The 21,669-nt window shown below is 37.4% G+C and overlaps 1 pseudogene; it reads right to left on the reverse strand.

Annotated features, from left to right (window-relative positions):
- The window catches only part of LOC116587262, a 31,740-nt pseudogene extending 10,606 nt beyond the window's left edge, over positions 1-21,134 (reverse strand).
- Positions 21,135-21,669: the final 535 nt, after the last annotated feature.

Consider the following 21,669-nt stretch of genomic DNA (forward strand, 5'->3'; position numbering starts at 1 on the left):
TCTAGAGATCACCCACACACCTGGACTCATGGCCTGTTCTTCCATTCTCAAAGCCAGCAACGTTGGGTTGTGCTGACCCTCCCATTGTCGTTTATCTCATTCATTGCAGTGGGCACAGGATGTCTGATTGTTAAGATTCATGTAATTAGATTGGACCCACCGGGATAATCTAGGGTAATCTCTACATCTTGAAACCTCCAGCCATAATCACATCTGCAATGTACCCTTTTTATGTAAGAAAATATGTTAGCAGGTTCTGTGGATTAGGGTGTGGACATTTTGGGGGACCGTGACTGCTTACCAAGGGGGCTTTAATAGGGCAAGCTGAAGCTCCCTCACGTGTACTATATGATAAGTGGCTCTAGATTTCTTAGATTGAAAAACTAATCTCCACTATTTGTTTACTGTTATTGTTGCCTTTGATTGTGAGTTTTTGGTCACTACTAGGTATTTTAGGAAGAGCCAGTCTGCCACATTATGGGCTCTATCTAGCACCTTAAGCTTCAGCTTCTGACGACTGAAGATAAACTATAGTGATTATTGTGTATGTTAATTGCAGCCACCTGAGCTCTGATTTTATCAGGATGAAGTTTAGGTTTTAGTTTGAATTATTGCCCATCAGCCTTTTTCAAAACCTCCTGTACTGGGGCACCTGCATGGATCAGTAGGTTAAACATATGCTTTCAGCTCAGGTCCTGAATTCAGGGTCCTGGGATCAAGCCTGGTGTCTTTGGACTCCCTGCTCAGTGGGGAGCCTGTTCCTCCCTCTGCCCTTTCTCCCTGGCTCTTGTGCTCTCTCTCTCTCTCTCAAATAAATAAATAAAATCTTTTTAAAAAATCCTGTATATATTAAAGGCAGTTTTCTAAGACTGTATATATCACCCTTAGTGGTAATTTTTGGGGGGAGGGGAAATATGTACAGTACTGAAGTTGCTTACCTACTAATCCTCTTTGATGTATACAATAACCTCTTGGGTTTTAGAGAAAATTGCTTGAAAATAGATAAGGATGCTATTTCTTATTAATTTTTTGGACTGCCAGTCTGGGTGAAACAATGCCTGCTGCAGAGAAATCCATACAACTTATAGAAATGGAGAAATTAGAAAATTGGGATAGTACCCATATTTGAAATTGGCAAATTTAGGAGTATATCATTATCTTTGATAACATGTGATGGTTTTCTGCTTCAAGAAAGCAATGGATTTTACATTTTATTATAACTAACTTGGCCCAGAATCTATACTATGTGGTCCTCAAAAATAAAATATCTGATACTGACCCATTTGCATTAATTGATAATTTCCTGGAATGCTTAGATTCAGAACAATTATGTGTGTTGGTCTGTGTACAGCAGCATTATGAATGGCATTCACATAGAATTATTAAGACATGTGTTAAAACTGAATAAAAATGAACTGTTTTGAGAACAGTGTTAGTATGTTATGCCTCAGCTATCACAGAGATCAAAAGCCTCAAAATAACACATGGGAAAATTTCTGAACACTCTTTGGTAAATGTTCACCCACCTCATGAGCCTTCTTCTTCCTCTTCTCCTGAAAAATTTCCTAGCCTGGCTTCCTGTTACCCTATCCTCTTGCTTATATCTAGCCTGACTTCCTCCAGACTTCTAGATGCATTGTTGCTTTTTATCCTGTGATAATGCTCTACAACTTGTATAGTAATTGATTTAGTTTAGCTCATATTCTTACAATATTCCAGTGCATCTCTATCATTCAGCCCAGCAATGTGCTGGGACAGGGGGCAGACAAAATCATTTTCTACAAATGAAATATTGCGGAAAAGATTGGGATTGCTAATGCATTGGTTTATATCATATAATTGCTCTCATATATGTGACTGTCAGCTGAAAATACCCTGTCCCTTGGTCTTCTTCTTTAAGATCTCTTTAAGATCCCATAAAGAAAGGAAGAAAGTGACAGTGACATGAATGTTCTCTATTTGATTTTTACGTTGCAAATTTGTCACATTTTAGTTTATTGTTAAATAAGTTAGGCTCAATAACATTTTGCTCAAAAACATTAATTGTGGTCGGGGCTCCTGGGTGGCTCAGTGGGTTGGGGCCTCTCCCTTCCGCTTGGGTCGTGGTCCCAGGGTCCTGGGATCGAGCCCCGCATCGGGCTCTCTGCTCAGTGGGGAGTCTACTTCCTCCTCTCTATCTGCTTGCCTCTCTGCCTACTCGTGATCTCTGTCTGTCAAATGGATGGATAAAATCTGAAAAAACAAACAAACAAAAAAAACCCCAAAACATTAATTCTGGTCTAACTGCATTGAAAAGTTATCAGTGTTATATTACAGATAAAAGCACCGGATGATAGTTGAAACTAATAAATAGACACATGTACTGAAGGTAATAAGAATAGCCAAATTGCCCCCAAGTATTCCTAGAAGGCTGATTTCCTCTTATTCTTAAAGATTTGTTAATATGCATGACACACATTTCAAATTTTATAAAGATCGAAATACCTATAAAGATCATGAATAAACATTCACATTAAGGATTACTGAAGTCTGTTTTATTCTCTGCATGGACGAGACTATTCATAGGTCTGATTAGCAATAGCTCTCTTAGAAATGTCTATTGGAGCTCCTGGGTGGCTCAGTTGGTTAAGCGTCTGACTTTTGATTTCAGCTCAGGTCAAGATCTCACGGTCAAGAGATCAGTCCTGAGATTGAGCGCCATGTCAGGCTATGCGCTCAGAGTGCAGTCGGCTTGAGAAAGTCTCTCTTTCTCTCCCTCTACTCCTCTCTCTGCCCTCGTGCATGCACTCTCTCTCAAAATAAATAAATACAATATTAAATAAAAAGAGAGAAATGCTTATCTTACACATGGAACTATTCTATGTTTCCACTATGTTATCCAACCTCCTGGCTGTAACTCATTAAAAAAGAAAGATGATTGCTCCGATTGGACTTATCAGATGATCTCTCTCTCTCTCTCTTTCTCTGAAATTTAGAAATAGGATGCGGAAGGAGTATCTACATATGACTGAAACTATGGTCGTACAGGCTGATCCTCTTCTATCAAAGGTAGGAGGATTTCTGACAACATTTTAAATCCTTATGCAGGGTATGTACTTAAAGAAGAATATCATCCCCAATCTTGGAATTGGACAAAATAAATTCCTTACCTTGAGTTAATTTCTGTTCCTTATAATTTATGAGTTGCAATCATGGCCAGGCCAACAACCTTTCTTCTTTCTAATTATGAATATTGACAATTTAGTAAGTGACTTGAGGAGTCTAATGAATCCTTGCCACAAGGTAGTATCTATATATTCACAGAAGGCTTAGCACTTGGCTTATCAGGCAGAACACTCATTTGGAGACTTAATGTTTTCTCTGTAAAGTCTTTTGTATAGTGGGAATATTAATGTAGAAACAACTTTTTGTTTTGTTTTGTTTTCTCAACCAAAAGACTTCCCTGTACTTTAGAGACTAAATTACAAGTTCTCTTAGTACCAGAACAGTCCATAAAAAGTAGTAGTCTTAATAAATATTGTTAAAATGAGTAATGGAATAAGTGAGTAAATAAAAGAAGAAATTATGGGACATAGGATTTGGGGTATCTAAGAGAGCTACTAATATAAATTTTCTATGTCCATTTTGTGAACAAATTCAGAAGAAAAACAAAGCTATGTTCATGCCAAAGTGTCATGTTTATGACACTTACCTTACCTACAACCAGCTCCCTGTTACTGGAAAAGCACAGTAATGTTTGCCAAATTTGTGATGCAAATAAATCATTCCATCTATGCAAGATCTGAATGAGCAAGGAATGTGAGTGAATAAAGAGGAAAAAAAAAGGCAGAAGTATTACAGTGTTGGAATTCCCTGTGCCAACAATGAAACATCAGAAAGGGGGAAGAGATATTTTTCATTTTTGTGCACGTTTGGCTAGAATGTTTTCATAAAGCAAGCAGTGCCTGTGGTCTGTTGCCTAGGTGCTCTTAAAAGTCCTAGGACCTATATAATTTGTGATACAGAGTATCAGATGCTCATGAAAATATCTGATTCATACACTCATGGGTGAGAGGGCTCCCCAGAATGTGTCCATTCCATCTATGTCTAATCACACCACTTTTCCAAGCTACAATTCGAATTGATTCATTTGGCCTTTCCTCAGATCTGTACGCTATCCCAGAAACTGCAGGATAATGGATCTAGAGATGAGCATAGCTATGCTACGTTTGACTAGCGACTATAATGTTTTGGATATATAAAGCTAAAGGCTTGGCTTATCTTCTTTCCCTAGCCCCACTATTCTATTTTCAGGGCGTACAATTCTCTAGGTTCTGGAGAATAAACTAGAAAGGGCAAAATCCCAGCTATTGGAAATTTTATTTTAGTGAATGAGAAAGAAGCTTGCGATACAACTGTTAGTGTTAAGGGGTAAAGAGAAAAATAAAATGCAGGAAAAGAACATATCAGAGTGAGAAAAAATTGTAAATACTTTGGACAGATCAAGTTGTGCAGTTCCCAGGGAGAGAATTTTCCAGGCAGTGGAAACAACCAGTCACACGGTGCTATGTATGGTATTTCCTGATTTCCTGATGAGCTAACAGTGTTTCTTAGCCTTTTTTTTTTTTTTCATTACTACCCTGCTAAGGGGTTCCTCTAATAACCCCTGCGAGGAAATTACCATGCTGCATACTCACTATCAATCTGTTAATGGACCATATGTGTATCAGTGACATATACATTTTTTAAAGTACGGTTTTTGTCACCACACCTCCACATCAAGAACCCATTTATGCCTCCTCAGGAACATGATCACTCCGCTAAAGACTGCACTGACAAAGAAACAACAAGAAGAGGAGATCTGCGGGGGAGAGAGAAGGAAGATTAGAGGATGAGCTAAGTGAGGTAACTCAGGGCCATGTCTGGCTCTTCCCATGATTGAAAGGGTGTTGGATTTTACCATGAGTGAAACAAATATACTCAGTGTTTTGAAAAGGAAATCAAAGGGCAACTTGAACAGCTTCCAAAAATGACACATCTTTTGTCTGCCTTCTATCATTTCAGGTGACACCTTGGGATCTCCCTAAAAATCCTCAAGACATAATACTCAAAAAGGTTCAGATGAGAGGCATCTTGGTGGTTCAGTCAGTGAAGTAACTGGTTCCTGGCTCAGGTCGTGACCTCAGAGTCCTGGGATAGAGTCCTGGCATTGAGTCAGGCTCCCTGCTCAGGGGACAGTCGGCTTGTCTCCCTCTCCTTCTGTCCTTCCCCACCCCTTCTCTGGAATGAAACTTTTAAAAAAAGATTCAGATGAGTCAAACCAGATTAATTTCTTATGCGAATGTTGTCATGTTTTGGGTAGTTTAAGCTCATCAACAAAATTTGACAATTTCCTGAAGAGGTTCAACTTAGTTACCTGTTACTGTTGTATTGCTTTTTGGGTCATTTCTGTTTAGAATTAAAGTTAAATATAACCCATATAAATCATACACACGTAAAATCAAGCCCTAATCAAAGGGCAAGGGCATATTTTTTTTCCATGGAGATGGGGAGGGGTTATTTTAGAAAAACTATTTACTCTGCCACAGACATATGAACTTATTTCTTCCTTTAGAAAATTATTATTACCGGGGCACCTGGGTGAATCAGTGGGTTAAGCCGCTGCCTTCGGCTCAGGTCATGATCTCAGGGTCCTAGGATCGAGTCCCACATCGGGCTCTCTGCTCAGCAGGGAGCCTGCTTCCCTCTCTCTCTCTCTGCCTGCCTCTCTGCCTACTTGTGATTTCTCTCTGTCAATTAAATAAATAAAATCTTTAAAAAAAAAAGAAAAGAAAAGAAAAGAAAAGAAAATCATTATTACCAAACTCCTAATATGAAGGGGACTTTTATTAATGTACAAACCATTCATAATAAGGCTTTAGCAACAGTCAATGCCAATGTTTCTAAACTGTCACACTTATTATCAGTGTCATGGGACTGATTTAAATAACAGGTCCCTCCCATCCCAGACCTATGATCAGAATATTTTAGGTGTATTCAGGGCATCTTTAGCAAATCACTGAATAATTATATTATGTCAGCGAATATGATTATCAGTGTTCTAAGTGAAGAAATAAGAGAACACAAACTCATGTCTGGGAAGGAAAATAGAGAAAAGTGAAACATTTAGAGATTGTACGGAGTTAGGGTTTGCTAGGCTTTATGAATGACTAAAAAGAATTGAGCATAAATGACTAAAAGAATTGAGATAATCATCAGGTCTGGACTACATAGAGAATTGATAATAGTAATTGGAAATGTAATAAATAAAAGAGGAAGTTAAGCAATATCATCAGGTCTGGACTACATAGAGAATTGATAATAGTAATTGGAAATGTAATAAATAAAAGAGGAAGTTAAGCAATATGAAAGGGAGATAATTGGTTTCCCTTATTTAAGTTAGATATTTATTCAGGATGGCTGTGATAACAACAACAAAAAATTTCAGATCTTTGTATCTTAATAGGGTGGAATGTTCATTGGTTGTTCACTACATATCTAGTGTTCAATGGGTATCATAGCATCCAATGCTACCCATGTTGAAAGATAATCAACCTTCCTGATTTGTGCAGAACTGAAAGGATTCCCAGAATTCCTGAGTTTCTATTCTAAAACTGGGCAGGTCTCAGACAAACTTAGATAACTGGTGGTCACCCACATTCTACCTGACTATTCTGAAACCAGGGATTCTTTCTTCAGTTCCACTATTTCTTTACTATTGGTGAGTCTTATGGAAACTCCATGGTTGATCCACAGATGAAAAAATACAGACAGCTTAGAGGAGTGGAAAGAAGCTTCATAAGGCAATCCTGAAAGTGACATACATCACATGTCCCTACGTTTTCTTGTCCAGAATTCAGCAACAGTGCCACCAGTTGGTATCGACATTGCTGGGATATATATTCAAGGGAGGTGAACTAATATGAGACTAACATGCATATTAATGAGCCAAGAGGATAAAGACTAAAAAAGAAGCCCTGTTTTATTTAGAAATGAGGAGGTCATTAGTAACTGAAGAAAAGTACTTCATTAGCATGGAAGAGGTAGAAGCCAGAATATAATTTTGGAAAATAATCAAAAGGTTAAGAGGCAGAAGTAGTAAGTGCAGTATACTCTTTCTAGAAAATTTTCTATGGCTAGAAAGAGGCCTGTACCATAAGATCTAGAGAGGAACAAGGCCCAAATGAATGCTACTGTTTATTTACTTATTTATTTATCTTAACTTTAAAATGGCAAAAATTTGGTGGCTTATGTTCTATTATGAGGTACCCAGTAGAAATGAGACAAATGAAGACACATGAAACACAGGATAATGGGGAGATCGAGTTCCCAAAGGATATTGAAAGGGATGAGATTTTGAGCAAATATCAACAAATTCATCTTAGAGAAGAAAAGACAAAGAGCCATCTAGACAATGGAAACAAGCAATAATAATATTTGTAGACTCAATTTGGAGGGAAAGTATCACATATCTCTTCATCAACACCAACTGAAAGTTATTCAGGATACACCATTGTTTTTTCTATGACAAATACATGGTGTAAAGTAAAATATTTAGAAAACTTACAGAAGATCTGAGAGGTTACCATAAACTACTATAAAATTATTTCTGATCTTGACTCCTTTGTAATTACTTGACTCAGAACAATTATTAAAATATGTTGGATTTCTTGAACTAAAGAGAAAACTTGGTTGTGGTAAAAATTAGGAGATCGATCACCTATCTATCTATCTATCTATCTATCTATCATCTATCTCTATTCCTGTTTTTATATATATATATCTAAAATGTGTATATATATAGTGATATATAGAACACATACATATATTTAACATATATATGGAAAAAGATAATAATGACCTATAAAGCAAAGAAAAATAGTTTTACAAATAATTTTGCAGAAAAGAAATATTAAAAAGTGTTCCTTTATAACTAAAGAGGAAGAATTTTAGGAATGAATTATCAACTAAAATTTTAGTAGAATGATTATCTGGATATGTACTTGACCCCAGAAATTTTCCATGTCAATACTCAAAGCAATGAAGTATTAACTATACTCCAACAACAGTGAAGAAGTACTTAGCTGACAGTAGGATAAATGCAAGCATATCAGGCTGAAACGTTGGGTTTTGTAAGCATTCTCAGTAGAATGCCTCTATTCAAACCAGCCTCTTCACAACATTATGCTAAATAATGAGATTTTAGTATAATACTAGATAGGCACCAATATGTTGACCTCTGCATGAGTGGATCTACACAGGTGAAGTATTTTTGCTGAGAGCAGGTTCATAATTGAACTTCAAATGATAGACGATTGACGAAAAGTCAGATTTCACTATTATGAATAAATTTATACAACCAGATTTTTAACATACAGACTCATATTTTAAATAAATATGTATTATTATATATTAAAAGAAATGAAAGGCTTGTCACTGACATACCCTGAATGTTTAATACAATATAGGTAGTTATTGAATGGTTGTTAGACTGACTGATACCTAATTGACAATGGAGAGATAGAAGGGTAGATTGATGCGTTGATGGATGGATGGATGGATGATGGAATTGTCTGGTGTATCAATCCCACTTTATTAAGTAGTGTTAATTCATAACCCAAAGCTAAATTAACATCCGCCATTTTTTCTTTTCTTTTTTTTTTTTTAATTTTTATTTAAACTCCAGCTAGTTGCTATACTGTGCAATATTAGTTTCAGGTGCACAATATAGTAATTCAGTGCTTCCATACAACACCCCGTGCACCCCTTCGTCCCCATCACCCATTTCACCCTCCTCCCACCCCCTCCCCTCTGGTAACCATCGTTGGTTCTCTGTATGTGAGTCTGTTCCTTGGTTTACCTTTCTCTCCTGCCCTTTGCTCCTTTGTTTTGTATCTTAAATTCCACATACAAAGGAATCATATGGTATTTTTCTTTCTTTGACCAATTTCACTTAACTTAATGCTCTCCAGCTCCATTCATGTCATTGCAATGTTGCTACCAACTGTATACGTTAGTACATAAATGCCCACATCACCAGTGATATTACTAGGGTTTTAAATTCTCCACTACCATAGTGTAAATATTCATATTTTTCCTTTTCTTTCTCATGAATTTCTCTTTCTATGGTATTGCTGTCGAAGTCTCGTGTTAGTGGTTCTTTCCATCACTCTTACGTTTTCCTGTTCTCTGAACATCCCCTGAAGCTTGCTAAGCTCTTGGCTGCGGTTTTTAGTTTAGTGCTTCTCTTTCTTCTGCTCTATTGGTTTAATCTTTCCACAAAGTTGCTGGCCTAAAAGAAGCTATTCGTTTTCCACGCTTTTAGCTATGGGTACTTTATGTCTGAAGTTTTGGGTACATTTAAAATAGCTGAACTAAAGAAACCTGTGATTTAGATGGGAAATTGGTTATTTTCCAGGGAAGATATCTACTGAACATAACCAAGAAGCACTTCTCTTTGGTTTTCTCCATTTGTTTTCTTTAATGGTGCCAGCAAAGCAAATTCTTGACATCTCAGCCATTTTAAACTTACAGCAGTTCATCTAGTGAAAGTAATCCAGGATTCCTGTGGGTATACCTGTATGAGCTGCTCTCACCATTAACATTAAATTAAAATTTAGTTACTTCGAATATGAGTTTGTTTTTTCAGGTTGAGTTCTTTAAGAAATGAAATAAAAACACATGCATGACTCAGTTTTATCTGCACTAAGTAGGAGTAACACGTACCATATTATGATTTTTTCTTTGCTTCATTTTTCTATTGTAATCAGATAAAATAATGATATTCCTATCCTTAAAAACGACCAATTCCATGAGATAATAATTTACCTAATGTGTTTGACATTCATAAAATAATAATATTTAGCTTTGAATTAATGAAAGTATAAATTCCTTTTGTTAATAGTAACTAAACATATAGAGGAATTTCTATGTTCTAGACACTATTCTAATCAATTTAGGATTTTTTCATCATTTGATTCTGGTATTTTACTTATAATTTTTTTTAAGATTTTTTATTTATTTATTGACAGAGAGAGATCACAAGTAGGCAGAGAGGCAGGCAGAGAGAGAGAGAGGAGGAAGCAGGCTCCCTGCTGAGCAGAGAGCCCGATGCGGGACTCGATCCCAGGACCCTGAGATCATGACCTGAGCCAAAGGCAGCGGCTTAACCCACTGAGCCACCCTGGCGCCCTACCTATAATATTTTTTTAAAAGTCTTTATTATCACTACCAAACAGATTAAAAAAATAAAAAACCTGCCTTAGTGGGAGAAAAAAATAAAACTATTTGCCCAAGTTTAACACTATTAAACGTAGAGAAAAGATGAGAACTATGAGTGCCTACCTCCAGGACACTCAGTTTTAAGTCCCTATTGAACAGAAATTATCTTGCTTAGAGAAATAAAAAGGAAAAAAAAATAAATGTTATATTTGCCTGGCTAACCCTGATGGAGAATGTGGCACACGTAGACTGGGCAGAAATCTGAGAAAGGTTTAGATTGCATTGCTCGAATGACAGCCTCGTTGATAATTAGTAGGCAGATGACTTAGAAGCACATGGCAACTGTGTTAAAAAATCTACCACACTTTGTGAACAGAACCTTCAACTTGCCAGGAATGCAGTACATTTATTATATTGCTGCTAAGACTGAGGAGAGTACATAAATTATTCAGGGTAGGGAGAGACATTAATTTTTTTGCAATGCAAAAGAGATGATTCACAGAATAGAAGTGATCAGAATTTATTAATATATTTCTCCATTTAAAGTGAATAATTTATTTTATCCTTTCTGGATAAAGCACAGCATTCAAATAAAATAACAGTTAACAAATCTAGCTTTATTTCCTAAATGTTTAAAAATAGAAAATTTGATGATATATGTTACAGTGAATAATTTGCTAATTGAAAAAAATATTTAAGGTTTAATACTTTTTTTTAAATTTTTTACAATTTTTTTGTTAATAATAAATAAACCAGAGAACAAATGGTATGTTCAGAAACATTTTGGATTCTTTCATATATGTTTATAAATATGATAAAATCAGCTTTTTTAATTTACTTCCCTGCTCCTTTTTTGTTCTTATATTTGCATTATTTCACTTATTAGAGTATAAGGGTAAGAGTTTTCATTGTTCTTTTTTTTTTTTCAATTTATTTATTTTCAGAAAAACACTATTCATTATTTTTTCACCACACCCAGTGCTCCATGCAATCCGTGCCCTCTATAATACCCACCACCTGGTACCCCGACCTCCCACCCCCTGTCACTTCAAACCCCTCAGATTGTTTTTCAGAGTCCATAGTCTCTCGTGATTCACCTCCCCTTCCAATTTACCCCAACTCCCTTCTCCTCTCTAACACCCCTTGTCCTCCATGATATTTGTTATGCTCCACAAGTAAGTGAAACCATATGATAATTGACTCTCTCTGCTTGACTTATTTCACTCAGCATAATCTCTTCCAGTCCCGTCCATGTTGCTACAAAAGTTGGGTATTCATCCTTTCTGATGGAGGCATAATACTCCATAGTGTAAAAAAAAAGGATTCCTGTGCGTTTAATGAATTTTCACAGAGCCATCAAAAAATGTGAATCGAGTACCTACTATGTGCCATGAACTATTTTACTGAGTTTATCAGTTGAGGTTTTTTTTTTTTTTTAAGATTTTATTTATTTATTTGACAGACAGAGATCACAAGTAGGTAGAGAGGCAGGCAGAGAGCAAGAAGGAAGCAGGCTCCCTGCTGAGCAGAGAGCCCCATGCAGGACTTGATCCCAGGACCTTGAGATCATGATGAACTGAAGACAGAGGCTTTAACCCACTGAACCACACAGGCGCCCCATCAGTTGAGATTTTAGCAATGGACAAGACTCTGAGTTTACATTCTCATCTGTGGAGATAGTTAAGGACAAAAAAAAAACAGAAATGTAAATAATTCCTCAAGTTCTGACAGTTAAATGTGTTGATCAGAGAATTAAACAAAATGATAGGATGATAAATTTGGAGCAGTCCTCTCTGAGGAAATGCTATTTAGAGCTGGAGATTCTTAAATATGAGCTGGACTGTGACTTGTTTGACCAACAGAAAGTACTAGAACTAATAGTTTTCTAGTTCTGGGCCTATGATTAAGACCCCGTGTGTTCCTTCCACTCCTTCTTGGAATTCTGCCTGTGAGACATAAATGAGAAGTTTGGTTCAGCGTGGTAGAAGATAAAAGATCACTTGGCCGGAGGCAAATAGTGCTCATGGACCCAGACAAGGTCATCCTGGATTAACTGACAGTCAGCTGACCTTATAGAGAAATGAGAAAGTCCAGTCTATGTCAGTAGAACCACCCATCTGACTTGGGGTTGACAGGAAACGTGAATGTGCCCAGTCTGGAGTCAGGAGTCAGGCCCAACTTGCCCATAACCTTGTGAGCGATAATGATTGCTTCATGTGTAAGTCCTCACGTGTGCACGGATATGTACACACATACACCTGCCAGCATATGTTCACACACCACGCAATCCTTACCTTAGAGGCTCTGCCTCCCTAAGACACACCCCCTGATAGTCACACTCAGGCCATTGGAAACTGCAATTTAGGTGAAGGTGGAGGTTACCCCCCTTCTGAATACACGCAACGCACTAAAAACTGAGCCCGCCACCATGCCTAGTGCCTATGAGTCATAAATCCAGGTACTATGTAGTTGAGGAACTCGCCTGAAGTGTAGGTGAGAGATCGCCTTTAGAAAGATGAAAGATTTGGGGCAGAATGCACCTGACCCTTTCATAATTCAGCAGCCTGTCATGCTCTTGATAAATCAGCCCTTGTCTTCCCTGAAAAGTCCGCAGTTTCAGCTGTTCTTGTTGTGGAGTGCTGCTCAAAGAGCTCCTGGGGACCACGTGGTGAATATTGTGGTAGTTTATTTCCCCCAACAATTTCCAAAAGGAGAATTCCTCCCTGTGCACCCCTTCTTTTGAATTCGAAGATCATACTATTACACAAACACTGCATCTTAGGAGTATATATGTGTACGTGTGCTATACATGCTATCATCAGTCAAGTATATTCTAGAGCACTTACATGTATTAAGGAATGAGGAAGGAGACAATGACCCACCCCATTTAATTATATTTTCTGCTGCAACATAGACCTAACTTTTAGGATAGATAATATCAGAATTTCATTCCTAATTAATAGCCTATGTCTTAACCAATAAAATTGTACCTGTAATTTTTTGATTCCCTAAATTGACAGAATTTTCTTCTTAGATAAAAGTGTATCTGGTATGACTTTTTCCTGTCAGGATTACCTCCTGAGACCTCATTTTTATAACCTCAACCAGGTTGACTAATCCTTATATCATTGCACGATCACGATAAATTTACCTCCTATTTTGTCTAATGCACTCTAGGAAATTCTACTGGTTCATATAAATAATAGTTGATTTTTGTTTTTGTTTTTCATATTAACAGAGAACTGTGAAGGATCTGGTGTTACTTTACTTGGAAGCTAGCTCATTAACCTGGCTCTCATTCATGGATATTAGCAGAAGTCATGATACTCCCAGGTCAGAGACAAAAGACTTTCTTATTTATGGCAATAGCAGTAGTAACAGTACCAGTATATTCTCATGCCGGCTCCCAAGCCCGCCCCCCCGAGAAATATGTGAAGAGAGAGTGGTGACAGATGACATGAACACATTGAGTAGATTTTGTTACAGGAGTGCAGAGGCTGCGAAGCCCGATTCAGGCTTCTTTAAAAATGGAGCTGTTATTGTCTTGGTTCACAGGAAATGCCAAAATGAAAGAGCCCCATGGAATTGCAGGTTTGGGAATACGTTTTCAAGGGCAGATGATTGAGCTGCTTCTACAAGTGAAAATTGTACTTTGTAGGGAAAAATACAAGGGGAACAGAAACAAAGGAAACAAGAGTCTTGTATTGAAAGGAGCAAAATATGGATCATTGAAGACAATGAATTATATTAATACACATATATTTGAGTTCAAGAGACCAACTGAAAAATAAAACTGTATTTACTTAATTTAAGGCCTGGAACAGGATTGCTACATTCTCATCTGAGGGTATAATTGCTATTTTGATTTTTGTTACTGACTCTTAATCAATGTTATTTTAAGTTAATTCTTTCTGGAAAAAAAAAATGTTATAGACCTGTGGACTGTGAGGCTAACTCAGGATGTTCATGTCAGAACTACACTGTGTACTACTAGTAAGGGTTGAAACAAAATGCCATGTATATGCTGCTGGTGACAAATATCTTTTTTTTTTTTATTTTATTTATTTATTTGACAGAGAGAGAGAGATCACAAGTAGGCAGAGAGGCAGGCAGAAAGAGAGAGGGGGAAGCAAGCTCCCTGCTGAGCCAAGAGCCCGATGCGGGTCTTGATCCCAGGAACCCAAGATCATGACCCGAGCAGAAGGCAGACGCTTAACCCTCTGAGCCACCCAGGCGCCCCGACAAATATCTTTCTTTAGCACAGACTTTTCATCTGTATTCTGCCTGCACTATATTTTGCATTTCTCCCTAAAACTGAGTGCATCATTGATTTTTCCTTCCACACTTACTCTTCCTCTTTTGTTTCTATATTAGTAAACACACGTGCAATTAGCAAACCATATCACCTAGGTTTTCAAGCCAGAAATGGTGAACTGAGCCTTGATGACTCCTCCCCGTACATCTCACACACCCAGTCATTCACACCTCACATCTCTGCCGTCTATCGACCTCTGCACATCTTCGCTGCCACAAGTCTAGTCCAGGTCACCATGATCTGGATGCCCCCAGTAGTCTTCAAATTTTGTCTCATGGTCTTTGTCCTCTCTAGGGATGCCATCTGTGTCTTCAAATGGCTTCATTTGTCTTTAAGATAAACTTTAATTTTTTTTTTAATACATTATCAGGCCATTCATTTTCTGAGCCTTCACCCACCTCTCTCTGCTTGAAGTTCTATGCTTTAGTCGGATTGTTCTTCAGTTTCCTGTGGTGCTCAGACAGCATTTCACCTCACAGCCTCTCCGAGTACGATTCCCTCCTCCTATATTTCCTCTCTCCCTAAATTAATATCAACTTACTTCTTTCTCTAATCTTAATTTAACCATTATATTTTCTAGTGTCCCTTCATAGACCTCAAGACTTTTAAAATTGGACAATCTATTTCTAACATGCCCTGTATAATATACACTATTCCAAAATTCATATAAATGAATTATTGAGTTCATGTCTTCCTACACAGTAACTTCAGGGAAGGCATAGAGGGAACTTGTCTTGTTCTCTTGTTCACTAAAATCCCCTAAGCACTTAGAAGTCTGTAAGTCAAATTTAGGCAAATCATTGACAAACATATTACAGTTGTTCTTCCGAGAGTACCTGAAATCCATGGGATTGGTTACTCAGAAGGATAATGTTCAAAATGTTCACATACAAATGTATATTTCAACTAAAAATATTCTTTTTAAGGTTAGACCTTCTTTTCTTCTTTTGACATCATGGCAAGTTTTCTGGCTTTCTGATTTTTTTTTTCCTGTGTTTTGCACACTTGAAAACCAGAAATAAATTAGAGAATATTTGTCAAATTTCATGCCTCCTTATCAGCAGCATGTCAGCTGCTTCAGGTGGAAGAGAAAAGAAACATCCACAGGAATAAAATCGGTGAATTCTTCCATTTGCTATTTCTACCAGCAGTAAAATTAATTGTAACTAAGAGGAAAACAGTATGCTAATTACATCCTTTTATTCATCATTGTCAGCTAAATGGTCATTTTCACTTTCTACAGCATTATACTAACCCATTCTAGATCTAACATCTTAAAATCCAACAGATAAAACGATCATTTTTATTTACTAAAGGTTTTATTCTATGTATCATTAGAAATAATTTTCATGAGTTATTTTATTTCAAAGGCCCAACAGAAAGCATGCAATAGATAATAAATCAACAACTGTGTGCTTAGTCCCTACTCAGCCCTGTCCAGGTTCTAGCTGGTGGTCAATCGCAAAGAATAAACTAGATACAAAAATCCATGCTCTCTTGGAGTTTACATTTTAACAAGGGAAATGTAACAAAAGAATAAATCAATTGCATGCTGTGAATATGATAAGGGGTATAGAGAAAAGTAAACCTGGCAATGGGTTTTGGGAGTTGTGACAAAGATTCCCTCCCTAGGGTTGCCTAGGTGGCTCAGTGGGTTAAACCTCTGCCTTCAGCTGAGGTCATGAACTCAGGGTCCTGGGATCGAGCCCCCGAATCGGGCTCTCTGCTCAGCAGGGAGCCTGCTTCCTCCTCTCTCTCTTCCTGCCTCTCTGCCTGCTTGTGATCGCTGTGTATCAAATAAATAAATACAGTTAAAAAAAAAAAAAAAGATTCCCTCCCTAACTAAACTCTGAGTCCTCAGCCTCCCTCAACTCTTCTTAGTTAGGCCCTGATTTTTGGACTTCCATGGTCATCACTGCATTACCCAGTTTTATCAAGACCCTCCTACATCTGTTTAGTCAGAATCATTGACAACTAATGCAGTTCCTCAATCTCCACCTTTCTCCAGGGGATGTCTTTACTCTGACCTGCCTTCAGCAAGAAGCCCATTCGTGAGTTTAGCCAGAATCTTCCCCTTCCTTGGATGTTTCCTTTTAGTAATTTTCCACCCAGATTCTTGAAATGCCCAATTTTCTTTACTGTGTATGGAGTTTAGCCCAATGCCCCCAACAGATACTCTGCTCCTGGGAAGAATGTTGGAAATTTCCTTAACCCTATACAGATACAAGAAATAGAGAATAAATATCACCCTGTAAATCACGTATATGCACTGGTTATATTTTCTTTGTATACTTTTTTTTAACCTTTGTTTTTGGTGTCTTTTTATGAAAAGATATTCTTTAAATCCTTTGAAGTTTATTGGTATTATAATCTATCCACTACCGTTGTGTTTTATTGTTTTTTCTTAAGGAGTTCCTTTGCAACTTTGTGTCATCAGATATTCTGATATAATTCATTCTAAAACATAAAGTATTTATTTTTCATGGTTCACTTGACATACACACAAGGTATATGTTGGGGTCATTTTTATTTTGCCTGAGTCAACTAGGTAGGAATGCAGTAAGTGCAGAAAATGCTAATGAATGTAATACAAAATTAAAAATCAAGTACCAACCCCAATCTTGAGGACTGCCTTTGGCTTCAGTGAATGGAGGCCCTTAACTAGGGTTCTATGTTTAAGGCATGGACAGGAATCAGAATGTAAAATATAGTTTTATACCCAAGTTTTCAGTCCTGTGTTTAGGCAGGTTTATCATCAAGTTTTGGATATAGAACATGTTTTATTTAAGTTTGTTATTTTGACTTGTATTTTATTTTATTTTTTATTTTTTTATTTTTGAAGCTTTCATTTATTTATTTGACACAGAGAGACACAGCAAGAGAGGAAACACAAGCATAGAGAATGTGAGAGGGAGAAGTAGGCTTCCTGCTGAGCAGGGAGCCCCATGCTGGGCTTGATCCTTGACCTGGGGACCATGACCTGAGCCGAAGGCAGATGCTTAGCAACTGAGCCACCCAGGTGCCCCTCTTGACTTCTATTTTAAAATAAACCTGCATTTGTTTTCTTGACCCAGGTCCCACGACTGTTCAGAGCAGGCCTATTGCCTTGTGAATTAGAAAACAAAAAACAAAAGTATGATATGAAAAATGGATAGTTACATTAAAAATCCATGATAAAATCAAAAGTATAAAGTAGTAATTAACTATACAGAAAGGTGATTTAAAATATAAATTGTTTTTATGTAGAAAAAAAAAAGAAATGGTTATTGTGATAAACCTAAGAGAATTTCCCCCATCTGCATATTTCTGTACAATATCAGGGTATGCAGATGTGTGTGTGTGTGTGTGTGTAATTAAGCTTTAGAACAAAGATGGACGATAATGATGGATAAGAAGTGGAACTTCTAGGCCAAAAGCATTGTTCTTTTTCTTTTTTTTTTTTTTAAAGATTTTATGTATTTATTTGACAGACAGAGATCACAAGTAGGCAGAGAGGCAGGCAGAGAGAGAGGGGGTAGAAGCAGGCTCCCTGCTGAGCAGAGAGCCCGATGCGGGGCTCGATCCCAGGACTCTGGGATCATGACCTGAGCCAAAGGCAGAGGCTTTAACCCACTGAGCCACCCAGGCGCCCCCAAAAGCATTGTTCTTAAGAAGTGTGACTCCAACTCTATTATTAACGTTTATTTGTTTCAAAGTTTAGAACCAGTCTAATTAAACCAAGACTAACTTGGCAGTAATCGCCAGAACAATAGAATGTATTATATGATCCAACTGAAACATGTTTTGTTCTATGTTTTTTGGTCTTTGATAGAATCAGTCATGGCCAGATTATTCTAAGGTTTTCTGAATCTAGAATACTTGACCACTTTCCAGGATGATATCAACACATCTTTATGGAATAATATCTTCGTGTCTACTGGATATTTATGCAAAAATCATATCTATTACATTGACCAGAAAGTAAGGCTTACTATTTACTTTAAGTGTCTTTTCAGCTGTTAGTTCTTGAAAGTTGTCTTTATTAGACAAAAGAAATGTAGAAATATTATACATAATAAAATATATATTGTTATACATGGTTTTTTTCCTGACAGATATGACTTGAATTAATTGTATAATCAAATAAACAAGAAAAAAAGTCATAAATACCAGTGACAGATAAGTCGATGAGTTAATTTTTCACATGATTAATAAACTTCCCAAAATTATTGTCATTCATTCTTTAAATATCTCATTTCTGAGAATGCAAAGAAATTATCTACTCACCCAATTAAACACAAATCACGTAGATTAAAATTAATTTGGATCTCTTGAGCTTTATTACTTAAATGTCTGCAGTTGGGCTCAATTTTGAGTGGCTCACTGAAATGTTATCATCCAGTAGTCAAGCTACTGCTCTACACCTTGCATTTCCCTCTGAATTAATTTTATATGGAAACCAAGACAAAAAATACCACAGTAAGTCATGGAATTCATGATGTATATATTTTTTAGTTTCTTTGGGGAGACAATTTAGATTTATTTAAGCTTAAATGAACTACATAAATAATGTAAATTAACTGGCAAACACTGTTTCTAAATGAAACCAGAGAACACATCTACAAAGGCATAAACCACAGGAATGTTTCTCTGGAAAAGTGAGAAGACAGAAATGGAGAGGTGATGAAAGGTAGCTCCAGAAGAGAGCAAGAGGAAAACAAAAAACTGAGGGAGGCATCAGAGCTAACAAGGCCATTTGTGCAGAACCGCTGTAATTCTTGGCCTGCCAAGAAGGCTGTGCTCCCATGTTTGTTTTGTTTTGTGTCGTAGAAAACTTTATTTTAATCTACTATTCATATTTAATTTTAGAAAACTACTAGATAGATGCACTTCCCTCTGAGGTTTAATTTGATCTTTAGTTACCATTTTCCGAGATCTTTTCAGTAGTTTATCCTGTATCTTAAAATGTGCCCTGATGTGTACAGGTAAAGAGAGGCCCTGGAATCTTCCTACAAGACTGGACTGGAGACTGTGACCTGCTGACTCTTCAAACTAGAAACAAACATTTGTTCTGGAATAATAAGATCCTTACTCACATCAATTAAGTCATCAAATCTGTGTAGTTGGACTGTTCTCTCAGGGGTTGGAGATAACCTCGTCTATGAAATCTATTTTGTACTTGCTGTTTGGAAATATATCCTTTTTTTTCTTAAAGATTTAATTTATTTATCTGATAGACAGAGCTCACAAGTAGGCAGAGAGGAAGGCAGAGGGAGAGAAGGAAGCAGGCTTCCCACTGAGCAGAGAGCCTGATGGTTGCTTGATCCCAGGACCCTGGGATCATGACCCGAGCCGAAGGCAGAGGCTTTAACCCCCTGAGCCACCCATTGCCCCATATCTTTTTTTTAAAAGATTTTATTTATTTTAGAGAGAAAGAGTGGGGGGGGGGCAGAGGGAGAGAGAGAATCTCAAGCAGACTCCCTGCTGAGCACAGAGCCTGATGCAATGCTTATTCTCAGGAACCTAAGATTATGACTTGAGCTGAAACCAAGAGTTGGATGCTTAACCAAAGGAGCCACCCAAGCACTCCTGTGTTGATACATAGCTAATGCTTCTTTGGCTTCGACTTCCAGAGTTTCAGATGGAAGATTTTTATAAATGAAAGCACAAGTATCTTTTGTAAAGGGATGTAGGTTCTCTTTTGTTAGCATCCGCTCACCAAGTTCCTTCTCTAGAACTATGTCATAGGGGCACCCGGGTGGCTCAGTTGGTTAAGCAACTGGCTTTGGCTCAGGTCATGATCCTGGGTCCTGGGATCGAGTTCCACATCGGGCTCTCTGCTCAGTAGGGCAGTCTGCTTCTCCCTCTCCCTCTGCCTGCTGCTCTGCCTGCTGGTGCTCCTTCTCTCTCAATATCAAGTAAATAAATAAAATCTTAAAAATAAAATAAAACTACATCATAGCAGAAGTCTCCGGGAACTTCTGGAGCTCTGTACAAATTGAACACTTCTTCTCCTTCGAATGCCGTCTTTGTCACATAGCCCATCATCATGGCATAAAAATGTTCATAAACCTTACTCCTTTCCATTGGATCATGATCTTTGAATGTAAAAAAAAATTGGGGGGCACCTGGGCTGCTGGGTCGGTTAAGCATCTGCCTTCAGCTCAGGTCATGGTCCCAGGGTCCTGGAGTCAAGCGCTGCTTTGGACTCTCTGCTCACTGGGGACCCTGCGTCTCCTTCTCCATCTGCCTGCCACTCTGCCTACTTGTGCTCTCTCTCTCTCTCTCTAAAAAATAAATAGATTTAAGCAAAAAAAAAAAAAAAAAAAAAGTAAGAAATTTAACTTTACACGCCTTGGTCAAAGGGTTATACAGGTCCCAAATGTGTCCGTCCACAAGAGCCAGAATGGACTTTCTGCAATCCCACTCACTTAAATTCATGAAAAAGTGTAAAGAGTTGAAATGTTTTTGTTCATCACAAAGACAGTGCCAGCGTGTTTTCTCAGTGTTTACCTCCAATCTTCTCAGTTGGTGGAATTAGTGATAACTGCCTGTTTATCTCTTTACTAAGGAGATCATTCTGCATTTCTATCAGTTCTGTCAGTGACAGCTGAGAAGTTGGCCATGTTGCTATAAATCTCCAGCCAGCCATCCCAAGCTACCACCAGGGGCTGCCTACCAGCGCCGAAGCCTCCAGACCCCCATGGACGTTGCCTCCTTTGCAATCCCTGTGCTCCCTATATTTTAGTCTCATTAATGAAAATGTCAGTTATTTTCATAAAATTTTTTGTCAAATGACATTTATATGTAAACATGTATATATTTCTTCTTTCTAAAAATGTAAGCATTTTGGAGCTATACATTAATTATTAATTATGAACAGTTCAACTAATGAGAGACTTCAGAGCATCCAGGGATTAATTTTAACTCACGGTTCTTTGACAAGTTACTCTAAAACGAAATGGCTTCTAATTATTTTGAAGTTTTACTTTTTCAGTCACAAGGGATTTACTTTAAAAGCATTTTAAAACCATTTCTGAAAAAAAGCAGCAGCCCAAACACTTTTGGCTCTGTCCCGATATTTCATTAAGGCATAAATATTTCAGTTACCAAATAACAAGTCTCTACAATCTAGG

The sequence above is a fragment of the Mustela erminea genome, chromosome 3, assembly GCF_009829155.1.
Source record: "Mustela erminea isolate mMusErm1 chromosome 3, mMusErm1.Pri, whole genome shotgun sequence".
Classification (NCBI taxonomy): Eukaryota; Metazoa; Chordata; class Mammalia; order Carnivora; family Mustelidae; genus Mustela; species Mustela erminea.